We start from the raw sequence: 23,388 nt of genomic DNA on the forward strand, positions 1-23,388 counted from the left end.
CAAATGGTGCTAGAAGGCTGCAGCAGGCTCTAAGCACCAGAGGAAATCAGTTATCTTTTAGAGGAGAAAGGAGGAAGGGCCGCCCTGTGCTCGTCCTCCTGAGGCTCACTCACTGCCACAGCTGCCCTCCTGTCCCTAAGAACACTGATTTCAAATGGTGCTAGACAATGGGAACACACATCTAAACCACCACGTGAAACCAGCTTCTGAGGGAAGATGTTTTCGGTGTCACAGCTCAGCGGTGAGATGAACGGGGAGTTTGAGTCTTTGGTTCCATCCATTAACTGTATTTTATTAATATATTTATGTGATACTCTACTTACGGCCAAATCTGGCCCAGTCATAAATTGCCAGAGTGCATAAAACACCATCAAAATAAATCCTGTTTATAAAAAAAGTGCCAGTGATCAGTAAGCCCCTAATGTCCTAAAATCCTACAAATATTCTAAAAAATTTTCAAAATCTTGAAAATGACCTAGAAAAGTCCCAAAATCCTAGAAACATGTAAAAGGTTGCTGCGACCTGGCCTCCTGTCATTTTTGCAAAAGTGGCCCCCAAGCAAAGCAGGTTGAGTATCCCTGATATATTGCAGTTTATTGGCATCTTAAGAATGAGAAGCCTCTAAGAGTTTGTTTCCATATTTCGGATGGCGTGCAGTTAAATCCTCACTCAACCAAAGCCTCATCACTCTGTCTGTGTAAACTATTGTAAGTATTGTATATTGTATTCATGTATATTCACATTTTTGGGGCGCATTCATTCAGCATCATTTGGACAAAATAACCCCCAGTAACCTGAGCAAGTTGACCAGATTTCTTTGAAAAAACATTGGAAGAAGGTAATGAGCAAAACAAGAAGAAAAGACCCAAAACTTTGCAAGAAACCAGTAAAAAGTAACAAGATTTTTTTATAAAAAAAATTTGTAAAACAAACAAATGAATTTTTTGCAATTTGTGGAAAATTTCTTTAGAGGTTGCTCATTGCCTTTTTTCACTTTTAAAGAAATGTTTCCAATTTGCTCAGGGTTAAAAGGTTTAAATACTCGTGAGAGCAGCAAAGAAAAGTGATGTCACTAACTTTCAAAGTGTTAATAAACTTTAAACACCTACCTTTTCGAAGAGACGACAATCATGACTGTAATACAAAACTAAACTGTAAACATTATATTTTGGGAATGTCATTTTTCATGAATTAAAAAAAGAAAGTTCACCTTATGATGAAGAGCTGAGGGAAAAATATATAAGTAAACAGTGAATAAGTAAACAAATAAATTATACACACATTAAATTAATATTTTTAAATTACCTGTAAGTGAGATAATTAACAAAAATATTATTACTCAATGCCCACTTACTAGTGTTTTGCAGAGCTTTCAGTAGTGTGTCTCAGTCTTCACCAGCACAACTCCATTTTCTGAAAAGTAAGATGCAGTTGCAATACTCCTACAAAGATCTAATTTTAAGGTGCATTTAATCAGAAGATGAAACTAGCCAGGCTGATTTTAAGTGGCAGGTCACAAGCAGGTCTTTTAATCTTCAAGTCATAAGCAAGTCATTGCTCAGGTCAAGCAAGTCACTAGCAGAGCCCCCCCACCCTTCCACCCCTCTCCTTTTTTACATACCATATATATATATATAACATATATATATATATATGCACTATATATATATATATATGCACACACAAGTACAAGTTTTAATATTTAACTGAATACATTAAAAATAATGCTAACAGAATAAAAAAGGGGATTCTTTATTTAAAATAAATATATTAGCTGAAATGAAAAAGGATTTGGCACTATATTAGATAAGTATAATTTGATTGAAACTATCAGAATTGAGGAAAAACTGTTTTTACTGTGAATGTGTGACTGCTTGTAGTTCCTACAAACCTCCACCAGAGGTCACCATGACGCTAGAAAACCAGTGTTTTTTGTGTTTTAGGTTCTGTGATGGTAATTATTAAAACACAGTTATTCAATCATTAAAACAACATATCAGTGGGGAACAACTTTACTTTACTTCTGCTTTAGAGTCACTATATTTAAATTAATAGTATAAATCTCTACATAAGTCTTTTTTAATGCCACTTCTACTTCTGCTACTACTACTTCTGCTCCACTACAAGTATCTGACAGCTTTAGTCACTATTTACTTTTTTTTTTATCAGCATAAATTTTGGCACATAAAACAATGCAAACATACAAGTACAGCTTGGAAACTATTTTGATAATCATCTTAAATTATTTTTCTAAAGCAACACCCATGGTTACAGCTTCACAGATCTTAAAATGTGCTGCTTTGAATAATGTTAATAACTGTGATGTTTTATTAATTATATTTAAGCTCTGGATTGTTTGGTTGAATAAAAAAAAAAACCAAACAAACAAACAAACAAAAAAAGCTCAAAAAAACACCGTAAAGGTGTTACCTTGAGCTCTGGGTCATTGCTTACCATTTTCTCACTATTTTCACTATTTCTATAAATCAATCAATAAATTACATTTGAAGCACTTACTACGCCTACTACTTACTACTAATACTTTAACCTAAGTAAAAGAAAGTAAAACATATAAAATTAAATATTTAATTAAAAAGTCAAGTCCTTACGAGTTATCTGACTCAACTCCAAGTCAAGTCAATCTTTTATCAGAGTTAGTGGACTAAGTCTCAAGTCCCTGAAATCTGCAACTGCTGTCAGGTCATGTGACTTTAAGTCCCCAGCTTTAGTAACTGGGTTAAGTGGACTGAACTGCGGCAGGATTCCCATCAGCCTCAGTTGTATTTGTGGTGAGTGCAAATTAGCAAAACTTTGCATGCTATCATGTAAAACTAAAATGGTGAACAAAGTAAACTTTAACCTGCTGAACAGTAACATGCTAGCAATATCACATTTTAGCATACTAATGTTAACATGTCATTTAAAAACATTGCTGTTCCATGCTACCAGCTGCACAAAGGCAAAACTCTTGTTTTCCAGTCTGTGCAAAAATATTTCATATATTTTTGTTGATATAAAGTTATTATTTTCATTGATATTAAGAGTACGTTGGTATCTTTAGTCAAATTACTCCAAACTGACTGACAAACAGCAAACCTGCAGCAGGTAGGCTATTCTATTTTGCCCCTTTATTATTACTACCAATGCTACTGCTAAGAATAACAATTATATCAATAGCCAGGTAAAATAAATATTAAGGCCTAAGCATATCACAATAATGACTATGCTACCACAACAACAAGGACACCATGAAAAGCCATGCTTCAAACACACACACTTGGTCTGACTTCCTCACTCTGTCTGTCCATGTGTCACTGTGTCAGTGGCTGAGCCGTGCTGTCAGAGGAGGACGAACGTGACAGCGTTTCTGGTTTAGATGACGTCTGTCTTAAACATGAATGTAGTTGTCATGGCTAAAAGCGCGCAAGCAACATCGACAGATGGCATGAGAAAATGTGCCTCCAGCAGCAGAGAGGAATTCAGATTGAACATACAACATCAAAACAAACACAGAAGACAACACATGCTGCTACGCTGGACTGGGACAAAAACATTCAGTATAGATAATGAACGAAGTGCATCATGTTATGTACTGATTTGATCTAAGCCATGTGTGGCTACTGACAGCCTCCTCCTGGCTGTAGGCGAGAGGACACAAGAATTAGTCCTTCATGATAACCTTTGAATGAACGTTGAGCACACATCGGTACTCCACCTGACCTCCAACACCAGCTCATTTAACACCCCCCTGCTAAAGAGAGACACTGAATGCAGCCGACGGATCCTGTCCTGCAGGTATGGACTGTAACAGTGACACACCTTTATTCCTTGACTCAACATTCCCATTAAAAAGAGGAAATTGGCACCCTTTTAAAACCTAATTCTTTCTTTCAATTATTTTATCAGTCTAGCCTGAGATTACTTCACTTAGAGGTAAAAGGAATTTTAACTGTCAAAATCCTAAATAATTTTAGATTATAATCCAGAAAGAGTACTGTTATTTTGCTCTAAAGGTGAATTTGCTATTTTATCTCTATTTTCCCTATTTCCCCTATTTTTCCTGTCACTATTCCTGTAACGCAAGCATAGATCATTTATTCACAATTATAATCATTAAAAAGCAAAAGTAGTATGTGTGTACTTTCAGCAGGCTATATCCTCAGAAACTAACAAGCAAGCTGGCTAATACTACACTTTTCAAGAATTAATTTTTATGATTGTGAAGACAATCACAAAAGCCAACTATTGCCATTTCAAAGAGACAAATCCAAGCTCAATAGTTCTAGTTGTTGTGACCCATTTTAAGTTTAAATGAGTCCTCCAACTGAAACTATGAAAATATGCTCATGTTTCAAAGTGGAGTGGGCTGAAGAGGATATGAATATATATATTCTCCTTTTTTTTTTTCACTAAATCAGAAAGCCCTCATATGTGGCCGCTAGAAAGGGCTTGCCTTTCCATTATCGCTCTATAACACGCCTCCGTGGCCTTGGATTGGAAATAATGACAGCTAGAGTGATGGCTGCAACAGAAAATAAAGCTACTTATGTTTTTGAACATTCATCACTATCTTCTTGGAATGTTATCACCAGAGGAGAAGTTGCACAACATCACTCAGTAGAAAAGTAGTTCATCTTACAATTGTGTTTCATCGACATTTAAAAAAAATGTCATTTACATTTTGGACAAAACTGTATTGGAAACCTGTCAGTTTTAGATTTATCTCATGTCTGCTGTAGAGGATCTTACATGTTTTTGTGAGCTACTCTGAATATCAGTGGAGTAGATGTGGCGACACCTGCTGTCTCCACCTAAACTGTGCTGTAATTATGAAAACAGACAGACCTCAATATCTGTATCTTTGAGGCTTACACAGCTTGATTTTTGATTTTATTCATTTCTGTTCACAAAGTAATGCTACCTTTCTCAGATTTGAAAAAAAACAGCAACCGATGAAATGGCTGGTAACACACCACTGACTCCGCTGTGCCATACGAGCAGGAGGAGCACCTCCAGCTGGAGGAATGTACCCACGTTGACAGTGTGCATGTGGTGTCTCGTGTCACAGCAGCACAAAGACCTCTGTACACCGTGTGTTGTGGGAACTGGCGCCCAGCACTTATGTAACTAGGCAGGTCGTCATGACAACAGGACTCCAGTAAATGCTGCTGTTGTTTGCGGCCCTTACAGGTGTTTGAGAGATGACTGAGTGATGAGCCATTTCCACTGATATGTTAGAGGATGTGACTACCTGGACAGGTCTGTATTTGGGTTTACTGACAGCCGACAGCAGGTTCAGGTGGGTGCAGTCAGAGGACAGACAGGACAAGGGACAGCATCTCAAAGCTAAACTAAAACAGATAGGACCTTACAGGGAGATGCACTTCAACCTGAGACACAGTATTTTGCCATGCTGCTATAAACAGGAAGGTTTAATATGCTGCAATTCTGCTGATTGGCACAAGAGGGCGACGTGACACCTGAATGCTCAGATGCTGTGCTGACACAGATGCTGGTGACAGGCAGGGGGGGGCTCTCATCTCATCTCTCCTGCCTCCATAAGGGAGGTCAAAGGTCAGGGCCAGTTGCATTTGCCCTTGCAATCCAATACAACTCCTTAAACAACAGCCTCAAGCCTCCCCCAAAAAATTATTTACAAAAACCCAAAATGACACTCTTTTTCAATGACAGTCCTGTGATTTTTTCTTCATGTCACCCTTGACAGACTGTGGGTCCAGAGGAGACATTCTTCTCTTAGTATGCAGCTTTATATGTAAATCACTCAAAGGTTAAACTGAAGAATAAAAGATCTTTAAACAGTATCAAAGATGGCAATGACATGAAGAGGTTATTTATATTAGAAAATTATATATATTAGTATTATTATTCATATATATAACCAATCATTTTTAATTTTCAGTGGACCTTTTTACACCACCGGTGTTTCATTTTTCAATACCACATTTTATTTTGTATGCCAATGCATACTGTCACTGCTCTAGCTCCATGTATCAACAGCCTCTCACAGTCCAGCTACATGAGGTTATATAGCCTATGTGATGGGAGGAATCACGATAAGAAACAATAAGATCAACAATCCTGAAGGCAGTGGCATTAGAGACAGCTTTCACCCTGGACATCACTCTCAGCAGACACTCAAAGCACCATTGTAATGTAATACGATGGCAAACCAGAAAATGACAGTGAATCACAATAAATAACAAGCTATGTTTTAGTTTCTTCTGTCTGTACACTTGCTACCCCTCTCTTGAAACTTGCACACTTTTAACTTTTAAGAATAACATTAACCATTTGAAACCTGGAGCAACTTTTTTTTCCAGGTCATTTTCTTGTAGTTTAAACTAATTTCTTGCTAATTTTGGGGTCATTTCTTCTTTCGTTGCTCATTGCCTTCTTCCCATGTTTCTAAAAAAAAATAAGCTAATTTGCTCAGGTTTCAAAGGGTTAATTCAACATTTCTGTCTCCACAACTCACATCTTCTTTCGTTACTCACATTACAGAAACGTACGTGCCTGATTTGATTTAAAAGATGAATATAGCAACCAAACACAACACCACACAAATGTGACATAGAGCCTGTCTGTCACTCTGCTCTGAGCCTGAACAGGTTTAACAGGTACAGATAACAGATGGTTGGATTCCTCTGCCCTGCTACAACACTGAAATGCTTCATTATTGTCATAATGTCTCAGCAGACTTTAACCCTTTGAAACCTGCATCAACATCAGATTTCTTGTGCTGTATTCAGACACCTTTCACAAGCTATTTAACCCTTTGAAACATGAGCAGATTGGTTTGATTTCTTTCCAATACATGGGGGGAAAAAGTCAGTGACCAGCTTGGGAAGGTGACAAGAAAATTACCTAAAGAATAGATAGATAGATAGATATACCATATATATATATATGTGTGTGTGTATAGTAGATTTCAATGGGTTAATGGCCCCACATCACACATATGCCCCTCTGCCAAGCTGGCCCTGCCCCTCAACAGTCTGTGCACACCACTGTCTGCTAAAGAAAGTGATCACAATTTGTTGAAAGCTTTCAGACGACTCAGACTTGAACTAAAAGAAAATGGAAACAGTAGAGGCTTACGCAAACTAACACCATTGCCCTGCATGAATGCAGGACTGAGTGTGGGACACACACACACACACACACACACACACAAACACGTCCATCCTTTTTGCTCTCTTGGGAGAAAGGCTTCCTTGTGGAGGTGAGGCGAGCGCTTGTTGTCTGCTCTCACTCTTGCTTCCTGTTCTATTCTCTCCCAGGAAGTGACACACAGAGACAGAGGCTCCCACAGATACACACACACACACACACACACACACACACACACACACATACACACCGCTGGCATGAATGGCAGGCCCTGGCTCCCATGGGTGACAGTGATGTCATCCTCCCTGCTGCCTCTCCATGCGTCCACGCTGCCTCCCCGCCTGGAGGGAAAGAGGTAGAAATGACGTTAAATGATGACGGCTACAAGTTTATATAAGATTTATTTTTTTCTCCCTTGGTTCCAGTTTTGCTGAGTCACTGTGCAATACTCCACTGCATAATTGGCCTCCTTTCATAACAAGTCTATTTTTTGGGGTCAAAGATCAGTCTTTTCTGAATCATCATGTTATCCTGTAAACTGCAGCTTTCTTGTGCACTGGAGCTGACCTTGAGGAAGGAATGGAGAAGTGAATGAATAAATGGATGGAGGGATGGGAACGTGGGCATATGCAGCATTAATCGAATACACTATTAGTCACACTGTAGCACCACTGTCTGAAGCACCTGTTACTGACCACATCATCACACACCTTCAGGTGAGAAATGGGGAGAGAACCATGTGCATGCAGGACAGAGTGTGTGTGTGTGTGTGTGTGTGTGTGTCTGTGTGCATGTGTGTATGTGTTCAATGAGAAAATGGGAATTTTGTTGTCCAAGTATGATGAGTTTTACAGGAAAACAAGATGAACGCATTTTCATTTCAGTTGTTAGACTGGTCACCTCACAGTTGTGGTGATTATGACAGAAAGCCATTTGGTGCAATTAGCTGACACATTAGTGTCAACTTGCACTGTAAACATATATATTGCATTATTGTTACCCAACTTCTGGGTTAGAGTTATAAAAGTGTAATGTAAATGGTAAATGGACCTTCACTTATATAGCACTTTTGCTGTAATTTTTGACCACTTCAAGCGCTTTCACACTACAAGTCACATTCACCCATTCACACACACATTCACACACTGGTGGCCGAGGCTACCTTACAAGGTGCCACCCCACTACTTAATTTTTCAATCATACATACTCATACACTGAAGGAACAGCCATTGAGAGCAATTTTGGGTTCAGTATTTTGTCCAAGGACACTTTCACATGTTGACTGGAGGAGCCAGTGATTGAACCGCCAATATTCTAATTAGGGGACAACCTACCTTACCACCTGAGCCACAGCTGCCCCTCACCAAATGCTTATAATCTGTTGATCACAAAGGGCTATTGACTAACATTAAGTACTGTCGTGGTTCTAATTAGTCTTGAAATATGGAAAGCAAATTCTAAGAATGCATTTCACTTTTTCAGAAAAAGCTAGTTGCACAAAGGCTAGCCTAATGTGATGTCAGAACTTTGTATCTCTATAGAGTGCCCGCGGGGTGACGTTTTTCTGTAGGCCAACCTGGAAGCTAACATTGCCCTGGTTCCCTCCTAAAAAAGCCTATGGGATTTTTCCTTTGGATTTTGGATCATTGCAGAAATTAAACTTAGTGGTAAACTAACATTTACGATACTTACACTTTTTGTTCAGAAAAAAAAGTTAATTAATGAACACCACTCTAAGGATTTTGAAGCCTACTGTTATCACCAGAAGTGAAAAGCTATTTTTAAGCTTACACTGCAACCAGGCTGTAAAAATGTGTTTGGTGAGGCTTGATGCGATGATGTTCTGTAGAGTAATTTAGCTATTTGTTAGCAACCACTTTTTTTAAGGCACATAAAAGCTTCAAAGTTCACAGTGTTGTATTTACTGACCTATTTTGTGACATAGAACAAAACCTGAAAGTTTCTTCAGCTTATGTTAACTGCAGACCTTATTTCAGGCTTCTAACCAAAAATCCATTCAAAAACACACTGACTTTGAGACAAGGGAACTGGAGGTGCTGACATGCTGACTCATTTCCTGGTTTTAGGACTCATTACTGGGGTTCTCCATTGATTCAGTGAAGGTGTCTCTCAGCTTTCTTTGCCATTTTTATCTCAGGAGATCATGTAAAGCAGACCCTGCTAACGCTTTTGCTGTTTTGTTGTTTCTAAAAACGTTCTGAGAATGGTACAACGCAACCATTGAAATGTTTTAGTAACATTCTAAGCAGCAAGTTATCTTTTGGTTCCTAACATGTTCTCAATTCAAAGTTCAGGTAAAAATTCTGTGTAAACACCAAAAATGTAAAAAAAAAAAAAAAATTGAAAAAAATTGAAAAACATCGTATTAGATTACATTTTCATTTTTTATTCATTTATTCATTTAAAAATTCTGTAATCTCAGGCCTCAATAACATGTTCTGAATGTTGTTTTGAAATTGTTCTTCCTTTGCTCTCATGTAATATTGTGGGAATGTTTTATAAAAAAACAAAAAAAAAAGAAAAAAAAACATTCTGTGGCCTGTCACCTCTCAACATCACCAGAACATCCTAAGAATGTTGCAGTTATAACATTACATTTAAGTCAGCTTTTAACATTACAGGGGCATTATTTAAAAGGATACATAGCTATAGAATGTTCTTTAAACATTAAATTAAAATGTTTTCTTTAAAACATTCTTGGAACTTGTAAATAATGTTTGCCAGTTGTTGTGGGAACGCTCCCTGCTAGCGGCGCAGCACTGAGCACTTAAAGGCATTCATCGCCAAGTTTTGTATGTTTTTCTGCAGGGACAGCTAACACTTTCTGAGCAAACACTAGTTAGCCTAGCGTGTTTCCTTCTACTTTATGAGAGACAACAACGTATTGATTCATACCAAATGTTGGGAATGGGTGGCATGAGAAAGTGGAAGACATCTTCTATCAACATTTGTACTCTATAATGTTCCGGCTATTCTCATGCACTTATCGTACATTTTTCAAGTAATGAACACATTTTCATACATGTCAATGTATGTAAATGTGTAATCATGAGCCAGAAATTTTTGTATAACTGACATCTTAAGGAGCCTGCAACCATGTCATCAATGCGCTGATGGGAGTAAAGAAGAGAGCAGTCCCCTCAGGATGCAGGTTGGGGTGATCAAAGGGTCACCAAACACAGGACTCTCCAACACAGGACTTTTTCCAGGAGGCTGATGTTTGGCACTGTGTGAACTGTGTAAGTAATTTTAAGGTATGTCATCACCATGTTTCATTTCCTAAACCTAACCACAGTGACTTTACTTGCCTAAACCAAACATTTGTTACTTACGTAGGTAAGATGAAATTTATTTTTGTGAAGATTTGGTTGTTTTTTTTTGGTTTTTTTTGGTAGATAATCTTATTCTATTCTCTGATTTATTTAGACAAAAAAATTAATTTCATTTATGGTAAATTCATATTGTAAGCTCCACTATAAATTGAAATTAGGAACTACATAATGTGGTGCACCTTCCCATTAAGGTCACGGATGGTTTAGATTGCTGAGAGATATAAGAGAGATCACCTTGCTGTTGAGCTGCAGATGCCCTACTGATGGACATTAAAGTGATGGGGAAACTGAGAATATGTTGTCTCTGAGCTGTCCTTACCCACAGCTGAGGCTGAGGCTGGAAGAAGGCAGCCTTACACTTACATAAAGTATGTTATTTTACTTTATGTGAAGGATTTAACATCATCTGCGGGGCATTAATCTGTAGGATATCATTAGCCATCGTAAGAGGATTGTGACATTTCAGGGCTGTGACATGCTAGTCACACAGCAGCTTGTTTCTTGTCAATGCCTGTCAACCGTTGGCTGGCCATGGGATTTATCCACAAATATGTCCAAAAACGTACATCTCATTTTTTCAAAAATATGCACAAAAGCTGCAGTATAGTTATCGTTTGTATTTCTTTATACAAACAGTGAGGCGAATTCAAATTTCTGTTCCACTTTAAGCAGTTGTGGCTGGCATTGTTAGCATGATTACTGCAACCATGGTTATGACTGCTATCACGTTTTGTGGTTGGCATCTAAACCACATTTAAGCTCTACTTTAAAAAAACAAGAAATAAAAATTGCATTAATTCCAGCAAATTTGTAATTTGTAGGAATGTAGCTCTAAAATGGACAAATAGGAATCATTCTATAAGCACATAATGCTTTTTTTCAAGGCTCCTTTCCTAAGCATGTGCTTTGGTGCACATAAGGTGCTTAGGTCCTTTAACAACAGGATGAAACACAGGAAGACATTTAGCACGACATTCTCAGGCTTTTATAGAATTTAAGATCAACACGCTATCTGAGACAATACCCCACCTGGGGAGTTTTTAAAGCAGGCTTAATTTATGTCAACAATTAGATTTTGGGGAAATTAAAGAGACAGGGGGATCATTGTGGATTTGATTTCTAGTGAGTAATGAGAGAAAAAATTAAGTATTTCTCATAAACTGGAGGTGCCTGGACTCCAGGTTAGACACTGATGCCTTGAGTAACTATCATCAATAAATATCTCTTATCATTAATTTCCTGAACAAGGTATTTTCTGTGCTGCTGTGGAATGAAACCCTCCAGTTGTAAAGAAGACAGACTTGGTTGCATGTGCAGTATTAAAAACCATTAATCACCCTCTGCTCTGGTGACTCCCAGTGGACCGCTTCTCCAGCAGGCAGATCCGGCACCTCAGGGCCACGGGCCTGATACTGATCCTCCCTTCCCGTCAAGAAACCTCCCCCCCGTGAGCCATCTTATTGTTCACATGTAGCTGTTCCAGGAAAACTAGAGCAGCTTGACACTAACACGGATGGGGGAAGATGCTTGATGGACTCAAAGGAGGGGTTTTGCAGACGGTGAATCACAGAGCCGTCACCACTGAACGGTTGTTATCGATTAAACCAATAATCCCCTCCTCAAGCTGTTCCCTAAAGAACACTGATAAACTGAAGAGGAATTCTTTTATTTCCTGGGAACGGAGAGTGAAAGCTGGCACAAACCCATTCATCACTGGGAGAGCAGCCATACATACAGGTGTGTGCAATGAGGGGGAGAATGTGTGCTTGTTCAAGGAAACGCGCGTGTGTGTGTGTGGGTGTGTGCATATTATACGCACATAATAACAAATTGTTATCCTGCTTATCAAATGCCTGCTCTGCTCTTTGAATCAGTGAGCTCCTGTGCTAACTGATAACATCCTCCTGAAACGATGTGGGCCAGTCAGTGCTGAAAGTCACACAATGCAGTGGCTGACACTGCTACTCTCTGCTACTCTCTCTTCTGGTACAGTAAAAGCCAAACGTAGATGGTGCCAATTTTCATTGGTTGCCTCACTTTTATACTGGCAAAACTTAGAGCTATATTACATAATGGTTTTATTTAAGCATTGGCCCAGATATGAGTCAGAATGAAAGGGGTCAGTCATAATGAAATCCACAGGGACTTCTGCAGCTCTTTTAGATGTATGTATATATACTTATATATATATTATATATATGTATACACATATATATATGCATCTTTGACTACTTAGAAAAGCAATATTTAAGTCGTATCAATAATTATTATTAATGATTGTGGTCATGGAGGACTGATGAGGCCTAATCACCATGTTAACTCATCATAAAATACACTTCATTCAAGTTTGGCAGAAACAAAACCAGGTCATCCAAACCATCATGGTTATGCTTGCTAGTAATCTAGTTATTAAATCCACTCTTCAAACAATCGCCAGCTCCTGTTTGATCTAAATAAATCCTTAATTCACCTAGTTAGATACAAAAAAATCATGCTGATATTCCCCCCACAGTCTCTTTCTGCCTGCTGGATGCAAGCTGTTTACAGTCCTGTAACTTCTCCCTTCACCAATAGGTGCCACTGTGTCTTTCAGTTTATCTGCCTGTTACATCAGTACAGACTGGAGACTGAGCTCTGGTGGTGCATGCCGTGCACTACATACAATGCGTTTAATAGAAAGAAAGATGTACCTGTATTTATGATGGTATTTAAAAACACACCTTTGGGATTTCTAAACACCCTGATATATTGTGTATACAGTGATTCTGTCAAAGCCTAACTGTGACCAACTTTTAGACCACGACCCACCAAATGGGAACTACTAACATGAGGAAAAATATTTGGGGTGAAAGTTTTGACCTTTGTCATAAAGGCCTCTTTAGTCTATTCCATATTACAGCAACAAATCCTCTTACCCGACTGCATCATACCTCCATACCTCCAAACAATCCGAAGCCTTCCAGCCAATGTAATGTCTCATCTGGGTACAATTTATCTTTGACACAGTTTGTAATCCCACGCTGCGTTTGGCTATATGGCCCTTTATTACTGTTAACCAATGTGTGGATTTATGGATAAAAGTCAGGCTCTGAGACAGACCACCGCTGTTCCTCTCATCAGTGACATTACCATAAAGCAGCTCATGCTGTAGTTGTGTGTATAACCTGAGGTTCCTGTGTGTGTTAATGTGCATCAGCGGTGCAGTTCAGGCGGAGGTCGTGCAGAGTAAAAGCCCAGAGGGAGATGGGCATGAGCCCCGGTGTGCAGAGTTATGCTAATGGAAGCATTGCTGATGGCAGCGGCAGAGAGCATCAATATGAGCTAAGGAGCATAACGGTACTTTAAGTCAGCGAGGCAGCTACACCTCACAGTGACACACACACACACACACACACACACACACTCAACACAGCTGACACACAGCTGACAAAGATACTACACAGAGACACACTTAGACAGAATAACACTGTGTTTTGCAGTTTACCATGGCCTTTGCCGACTCTGCATTTCACGCCATATTTCACGGCACGGTTACAAACCTACTTTAACTCATAATTAACTGCTGTCGTGGAAAAAAAAGACACCCAGATGACATGAATGTGACAATTCAGCGTGTAAGACAGCATGTTTGTTAAGCATTATTTTCTGCAGGGGACTGTCAGGAGTGAGAGCGCAAAGTAACACAGCAGTGATATTGAAAGCATATTACAGGCATAATTAAATAAGCCATAAATACAAACTCTGATAAAGCCTAATGAGGTCTCACAATAAAGGAGCTGTTCTTAACACTGTAAATCCCACTACTGGCCCTAAGCTCCCATAGCCACTCCAGCTACATTACACAGTGGATCAGTCTCCACTGGCTGTGATGATCAACTGCCAGAGACAGTGGATCCATCCTGCGGACATTATGAAGTCTCATCATGTGAGACTTAACAAACAAATTGCACCCCATAAGTATAATTAGCTGCTTCATGCGTCTTGGGCGAATTACATAGAAGATGTTCTGAAGTGTCGAAAGTCAAGTGTAAACACAACCAAGAGGAATTAGAGACTAATTATAATCCAAGTTGCAGATGTATCCATCTTCCCTGTAACCTTAAGCTTGATTTGATCCAAAACTTTCAGTATAGTACTTCTGGAACCAAAAGTAAAACCTACAAACTGATACCTAAATCCCTCGATCTGTGTGCAACCTGAACAACAACCTGACATGATGTTTATACTTCATTTCTCCTGCATGTCTCACTTTTTGTTTTAATTTTTTCTTTTTTGTTACGTCTTTATACAGTACACATATCACACACACACACACACACACACACACGCGTGCGCACACACACACACACAAAACAAAATGTTCTTGCTCTTTTTTATTTATGCATCTATTTTTTTTATCCAATGGATTGCTGTTGATTTGAATATCACTATTTGATTTTTTTTCCCTTGTATTTATTTACATAATCATTTGATTGTATCTGACGCTTTGGCAATATTGTTTTACAAACATTCATGCCAATAAAGCAAATTGAATTGAATTGAATTGAATTGAAGTGAATTGAATTGAATTAAACTGAATGCAGTTTGAACCCTGGTTATCATTCACAGCATGGGACTGCAGACTGCAGTGACAGTCTCTCTATGGAATATTTATAAATAGCAGGTTTGTGCATTGACTCCTTTTCAAGCAAGAGCACTGCCTGAGTACACCAGAGCAGCAATCTAATCTAATCTACCCACTTGCAGACTTATTTAACCTGTCATTATTTACTAGTGCACTCCCATTATCTTGGAAATGTGCCAAGGTCACCCCAATTTTTAAAGGGGGTGACCCGCTTGATCTTAACAACTATCGCCCAATTAGCATCATTAGTTCTGTTGTTAAGATTTTTGAAAAATTAGTTTTTAATCAATTGTCTCAACACATCTCTGACTATAATATTTTGTCTCCAATGCCAATCGGGCTTTAGACCCAACCACTCCACAACCACAGCTTTACTTAAATTTACTAGTGATGTGCTATCAGCACTAGACAGTGATAAATTCACTGGTGCAGTCTTTTTAGATTTGAGCAAAGCTTTTGATATTGTAGATCATTACCTGTTGCTGGACAAACTATATACAATAGGACTGTCTCATCATGCTTTACTGTGGTTCAACTCCTACTTACATACTAGACGTCAATGTGTGAATTGTGGAGGAAGTCAATCTGATTATCTAATCATAGAAAGGGGTGTTCCACAAGGGTCATCTTTAGGGCCACTTTTGTTCTCCATATTTATCCTCTTCTGGCTGTCATACTCAACTGTATGCCGATGATACAGTCCTCTACACATCAAGCACCTATATATCAGAAATTGAAACACTTGCAGTCTGAATTTATTAATGTACAGGACTGGCTCAGCCATAACAGATTATCATTAAACAAAAAGAAGATAAGTCTTATGTTGTTTGGTACCAGTCATAAATTAGCACATCACTCTGCTGAATTGAATGTTTGCTTTAATGATGGTATCCCTCTTGAAAAAGTGGACACATTCAAATACCTGGGTCTTTGGATCGACACTACATTAACATTTAAACCACACGTTGAATCTGTAGTAAACAGAATAAATCGTAATCTCAACATACTTTATCGTTCCATAAACTGTTTCACTCCTCAAGTAAGGAAAAGAATCTCCACCCAACTGCTACTACCGATAATGGACTACGCTGACACCATATACCAAAATACATCAGAGAAATACTTACACTCTCTTGATGTTGCATTTAACAGTATTTGTAGATTTGTGTTAAGATGTCCCTACAGAACCCATCACTGTATCATGTATCAAACCCTTGACTGGCTTCCACTTAACAGTAGGCGACGATTTCATTGGCTACAGTTTATTTATAAATGTGTCCACTTTAATTATCCACTGTACCTAAAACAATATTTAGTCCCCTACCGACCATCTTACTCTGTCAGACACTCACATCAGCTGTTTTTTTTCTGTCCCAAGAACCTCAAAAGAAATTGGTAGACGTGCTTTCATACATAAAGCCCCCTCTGACTGGAATAATTTACCGCCATCTATTAGATCTGTCACTTCCCTCCATCTGTTTAAGACTTCCCTATTATCCTTGTTTCAGACCCCCTGCTGTTGTTATTAGTTCGTTTTTTTTTGTTTTTTTTACTAATTAATTAACTATTATTACTATTTCTTTTTATTTATTTATTTATTTTATTATTTTATACCTTTTCTTTTTGCCCTTGTGATCAGATTAGGGGCTGATGGGGTATGGTGGGATGGGCGGGAGGGATTTGGGAGCTGTTGTGCACACTGTAAGTGTATGTTTTGTGCTGTGTGTAAGTGATTGTATTGTATTGTTGTTGATTGTTTTGATGTATAGGACCCCCTGGAAGACGAGATGATGCATCTCAAGGGGTTATCCCTTAATAAATTTGTTTGAAGCAATGCTGCAACAAGTTTTTTATTTCTCTGAGTGATGATTAGAATATATGCAGTTCACATAATCTGTTTGCAATTAATATACTTTTTTTAAATGTTTACAGATTGACGTGTTACAGAAGTGTTTGTCATCCAAGAGAGAAAGAGTAAAAACAGATGGAGTGGTCACAGTTGTCTTATTGAAATTTAAGGTGTGTTGATGGATTGTCGTCATCAGCTCATACATTGAGTAACATTACAAGTAAACGTTCCACCTTAAAAGTTGCCAGCAGTCGACCCAGTAAATTAAATGATTTTTTTCTCAGTCTCAAATTGCTGCTAGAGGCTGCAACCATCCTTTCATTTTATAGTTTTAGTTTACTGATGTATGTAAAACTTGTCACGCTATGAACAATGGTTAAAGCAGCCACAGCCCAGCCCTGAGTACAGAGTGTTGATTCTCTACTGACCAATCAACAGACTGCAGAGTTTCAGCTCCACTTTTTAGCACTGGGTCAGTGTGCTAGGTACCCCAACAGAGGGGTGAATTTATCTTTGTTTTGGCTCAGTTCCCGGAACACATCACAACTCCAGCCCACTCCCAGCACAGCGGCCGCTGCCTGGCCGGCCTGGCTGAGAGGCCTCCCTCCCTGGACACAGATAAACCATCTTAATAGGCCAATTTGAGGTGGGCGTAAAAGTAGCAGCATGTTGCTGCTCGTGGATCTCAAGTTCACTGGAAAACAGCATCATCAGTGGACAAACAGAAACACTCATATCAGAAGAATAGATGTATGGATGGTTGGTATGGTGTGATGCGGGGTGACACTGGAGGAGGGATGGGTATGTCGTCATGACAGTCTGAGTCACTCACGCTGGAATACAGGCTAATATCAGGGTTTAGAGAGTGATTGAGATAAAGTGTGTGTGTGTGTGCGTGTTGCAAGAGAGAGAAAGTGAGGAAAACAGGTCATGACATAATCTCGACACATCACCCACTTACAGTAAAGTGAGATATTTAGTAATTTCTTTGCCAATAACCTACTCATCCCCCCAGCCTCTTACAAACACACACACACACACACACACACACACACACACACACACACACACACACACACAGCACATACTCTCATTTAAAACACCCCTGAGGCCTCTCTGGATTACTCTGCAGTTGTTTTTAAGTCTGACACACTTCTTCTGAAGCCCACAAAGCAGAGTGACTCAGAAAAGACACACACACACACACACACACACACACACACACTTACACACACACACACACACACACACACGTACACATTCACACACACACACACACACACACACACACACACACACACACACACACTCAGATTACAAAGAGCAGCCTTTATTGGCGATGTGGTGCCAAAAGCACCTCGTCATGTAACTCAAACACTCTGGCCTCGCTGCCGGAGAGACACAGCAACCGTGTGATGAATGCATTTAGGCTGCACACACAAACACACACACACACACATACACACTCAGAGTTAGTCAGCAAAAGCACTAACCGCAAGCCAAATTGTAAATCTTCGACTTCCCCTCTGTTTCCCTCCTGGCTTAATGCCAGGACAACTTCCCAAAATGAGCAGTGTGTTACAGTAAGAGCCATTACGTTCCTGGAATCGCCTGTCTGCCGACACATCACTGCTCTGACTCAACAAAAATCTCTTCATCTGCAGCCAAACATCCCTCCTGACATCTGACTGTGCTGCAGGCATGTGAGTATTATGCTAGAAAGTGTAGGCGAATTGACTGCGAGTGAAAGATTCATGAGTTCTGCTGGCAAGAGTGTAAATAGTCTGTGTGCAAATGAAGAGTCCTCTCTCAAAAACAATTGGCAGCTGTCCAGCATTCAATATATGGAGATACACATGAAGAATCTCATCTGTCAGCGTGTTATTATTTCTATTTACCAAGAGCTGGTTAGGTAGAAAGCCTTGACATCAATTTCCAAGTCAACCTGGACGTGTAAACTTGTTATACAGACGTTTTATTAACCTGTCATTGGACTTCAGGACAGTAAGATAGATTGGTCCACACTGACTGTAATTCTCCTGTTTTGGTGTTCACCAATTAAAATCAGATGGAGAAACAGGTGGATATGAGCACTGGTCTGAACTGCTGAGACTTGCTCTGCTTTGTTTAGTCATTTAAAGATTTTCATGCTTGAGGAACTGTTGGCTTTTAGATGTCATCTTCTGTCTTTCCGCACACTAGACTCATTTCCTCTGGTTTCTTGGGATTATCTAATAATAAAGGCATTCACTGCTGTTGAGCAGTGAATGCCTTAAAGAACCAAAGTAAAGGAATAAAAGCCCGACATTTCAAATAAAACTACTCCCAACATGTTTAGTGTGAACCAACTTAAACATCAGCTGCCTATTGAGTGGCTGAACCTTACTTTATGTATCATTCCAGCTTATCAAAACATGGGTGGACGTTCAGACAAGTTGTAAACAACTAAACCATCAGGAAGTAAAACAGCCGTAGAAGTCACTGCAGTAAGTAGAGTAGGTCAAAGTTGAACCAAGAAGTCATTCGGTCAACTGTAATGTTTACTACAGTTTGGGTAATAATTCTGCAGGTCAGCTGTGTTTTCTGCTTGTGTGTCTTGTCTTGTCTGATGTCACAGCACACGCAAATCTCAGCTTCAACTACAACAACACCCACAAACAGCTGTATCTAAGCACCAATCCAACATTCTGAGAGAAAATACACCCCAAGTTATGGACTGTGTATGATAAAGCACCAGCAGCTTGTTGTTTCCAATATGCCCCTTAAAGGGACAGTTCACTCCAAAACAAAAATACAAATTTTTCCTCTCATCTGTAGTGCTGTTTATATCTAGAATGTTCTAGTGTGAGTTGCAGAGTGGTCGAGGCATCAGCAGTACAAAATCTGCAGTACAAAAATCTGACTTCTCCTTCCAGTATTCTGCTACTGGAACTAGATGGCCCTAAGCTTGTGGTGCTCAAAGAGCAAATAAATAAATAAATAAATAAATAAAAACTCAGGACTCTCGTTCCAGAAATCACAACTATGTAACAGACCTTGTTTTATGAAGGAATTATTTTCTTTTTAAAGAACTACGCCCCCTCCCCAACTGGATCACTGCACAGGGCAACCATTTCCTTACTTGTTCGCCTCTATAACTTTATAAAGTGACAATGTGGGGTGTTGGTGTGCTGTAGCACCAACTCTGGAGCCACACTCCTCCCAGCAAGCAGTCCGTGTAAAAGTCATCCCAGTCAGCGAGTCATGGTGTTACCTCAAGCTAGCTCGCCATATCCCGTGATTACCATAGATTACATCAAATGAATCTTGAAACACCACTGCACAAAGTACTCTATATTTAACAAATAGCTAGCTACATGTTGCAAAAATTAATTGTCTACCAGAAAGATTCAACACATGACATGCTGAAGGCGCATTTCCATTAACCCTCAAACTGCGCAATCAATCAATTTGGTGGTATTTCAGGCAATTCAAAAGAGCCATATTTAACAAAACTGCAATGGATATATTTTTGGGGGTTTTATAGCTCACATGATGCGATGGCTCCCTCAGGCATGACGCATCAGGCGCTACAAGAGGTGATATTGCATCACATAACTCAAAAGTTGAGCAGATCTTCTGGCAGTTTTGAATTCACAAATCTTGGACTATCACCTCCCGGAAATCCCTCATTTGTGGCCTCTAGAAGGGGTTGGCTTTCCATTATTGCACACATAACACGCTTACATCACCTTGGATTGGAAATAAAGACAGCTAGTCTAGTGGCTGCAATAGAAATAAAGCTGCTAATATTCTGAACATCCATTGCCATGCTTCTTGGAATGTTATTGACAGAGAAGTTGCAGAATATCACTAAATGGAAACACTCATCTCGTGATTGTGTTTTATTGACATTTCAAAAATATTGCTTACATTTTGCACAAATCTGTAATGGAAACCCACCTTGAGTCTGTATGTCCACTCTACAATAACATGAATGCAGGATGGGCAATGAATTGGCAAACATTTGTACGTTGAGCAGCAGTGGTGTGGAGATGTGAATACAGTGGGAGAGCAGAGTAGCAGTAGCACCTTTAAATGTATGTTTTGTGCAGTATATCATAAACATTTTGCAACAATTCAGCCATTCAAATTATCTGGTACCAAAGTAGGCCTAGTAGTTAAAGTAGTTAAAGAAGTTAGTATTGATTTTATGCCACTAATCATTTTGTAATGTGTCCCTTTTTGAAAGAGGTGAATATCTTCTTCTCTAGACGCACAAATTATTTATCCTGCTCTCTCCTTAATGACTTTTTCACTCAAGCCTGATGAAATAAAACAACACCCAGTGCAGCACAGCACCCTGCAGCATGGACTCATGAGGTCAAGACATCTCCTGCTCACTCTTTAAACCTGTTTCTCCATAGGAGTGGCAGCTCCCACTAAAGCTGAGAATGTTTGTTCAGTAACAGTGAACCACTCTCATGAGTACCAGCTCTCAACAATCGATGCCCCAGCAGTAGTGGAGCATACCTGAGCCACCCAAATCTGGACAAAAAAATCAATAGCAACGGGAAGTCCCACATGTCTGTGTCAAAATCTATTACTCCCATCACGCCAGTATGCAACACCAGGGGCCTCATTTACAAAGACTTGCGTGGATTTCCTACTGAAACATGGCGTACACTTAAATCCAGAAAACGTAAAGAACGTACACACAAAAAAATCCAGATGTATGAAACTGTGCACATGCATGAATCCAAGAACATTTCCTTTGTACATTCCATCCATCCATGTGGAATTAAGCACACCTATAGGAGTACCAGACTCCTCCCTCTCCACGCACTCCATTTAAATATGTAGATTAATTTAAATAAGCCCTGTACTTAGGACTCCCCTCTCTGCACCATCAGATAACACAAACATAAGCAATGAGTAAAACTGGGAAGAATTTTTTTTTTTAGAATGCGAGTTGGAGACGCTCCTATAGGTATATTTTATGTGCAAAATGGATTTACAGTTTCCATTTGTTAATTTTACACACCACTTACATAGATCATATACTATTGTTGTAAATGAACGCAGCTGTGCGCAAGGAAAAAGGTGAGGCTGATCAAGTCATTTCAAACTTAACGCACGTGTTTATGGGTATGACTCTCGCTGCAAAATGCGCTTTAATGTTGGCCAACGGCATTGTATGGGAATTTGATATACCTGGCTGACATGCGGATAATTCCATCCTATACAGCTGGCATGGCTCGGTTCAGGGTCGACTGGCACGGTCTGTCAGCCAGCTTTGTCTGGAATACCCCTGTCGCTAGTAAGCCCACTGTGGTCAACACTTGTATGGGCATAAGCAGCGCATGGCTCCTCGCAGCTCCGCGCACAGTTACAAGAGGATTGCCTTTGAAAACCTAAAGCGGCTGATGAGGCAGTCGTCATTGTGTGCCCATTAAATCTTCTTGGTCTCTAAATATGCGTTGTCTTCACACGGTGCTATTTGCAATATCTTCTCATAATGCTAAAGCTGCCATTGTTATTAACATTACTTTCTGCACCGTTTTGCCCATGCTTTATATCCACTCATCTAATTGCCGACAGGTGGATGTGTTAAAAGTTCATCAGTGTGTCTCTGATGTGCACATCACCCAGAGGAGTAATTGTTTTGACATTATTAACAGTTTCCCAGCATCACCTCTAAGTGTCGCCAATGGATCAAAAGCAATAGAAACGTGCGTACCCCAGCCATGAAGTTGGTGTGGAGCATCGCACATTTCCATGGTATATATGAACGTGAGCGTGGAAAAGGGTGTATGCCACGTTTTTGTGCGTACGCACCCTTTGTACATGAGGCCCATCACTGGCTGCAACAGGTACCAGTCAGACCACAGCGAGACTTCTGTCTCAAAGGCCCACAAAAACACTTACATGTGGGTATGCATTCGGTACATTTTATTAAGAAACATTCATATCTTCAAAGAACTTCAAACCTTACAGAACCTGTCAGTTACTAAACCGAGGAGAATATCTCTCTACTGTCCGGAATACTAACCACACAAGGCTCAGTGATCACAGACTGGAGGTCAAAAATGTGGGTCCTGACAGTTAATTAATGGATTAAACTATTAAGTGTACAGAAATTAATTTTAAGCAGTAATCCTTTGGGTATTGGGGGACTAGGGTGTTTATATTATTATTTTCTATTTTAATTGTCAATGTCATTGATGTACCCTCAAAGCATCAAAAGGATTGAAAGGTCCAGTCAATTCAAGTCAAGTCAGTTCAATTTTATTTATAAAGCCCATCATCACAAATCACAGTTGGCCTCAGAGGGCTTTACAGCATACGACATCCCTCTGTCCTCACAGAGTGTAAGATTTAGGGGGTTGTGTTTGTGTCTCTAATTTGATTTCTGCATCTAAGCCATCAACATGCCTGTTAGACTCCATCCC

At 39.5% G+C, this 23,388-nt stretch overlaps 1 long non-coding RNA gene across 1 annotated transcript in view; it reads right to left on the reverse strand.

Moving 5' to 3' along the window:
- Nucleotides 1–7,209: 7,209 nt before the first annotated feature.
- LOC121961252 overlaps nt 7,210–23,388 on the reverse strand; it is a 35,150-nt gene continuing 18,971 nt past the window's right edge. The window contains exon 3 of the long non-coding RNA XR_006107035.1: nt 7,210–7,472. This is a non-coding gene — a long non-coding RNA (uncharacterized LOC121961252). The remainder of the gene's footprint in view (nt 7,473–23,388) is intronic.

The sequence above is a fragment of the Plectropomus leopardus genome, chromosome 22 (genome assembly GCF_008729295.1).
Source record: "Plectropomus leopardus isolate mb chromosome 22, YSFRI_Pleo_2.0, whole genome shotgun sequence".
NCBI classification, from domain to species: domain Eukaryota; kingdom Metazoa; phylum Chordata; class Actinopteri; order Perciformes; family Serranidae; genus Plectropomus; species Plectropomus leopardus.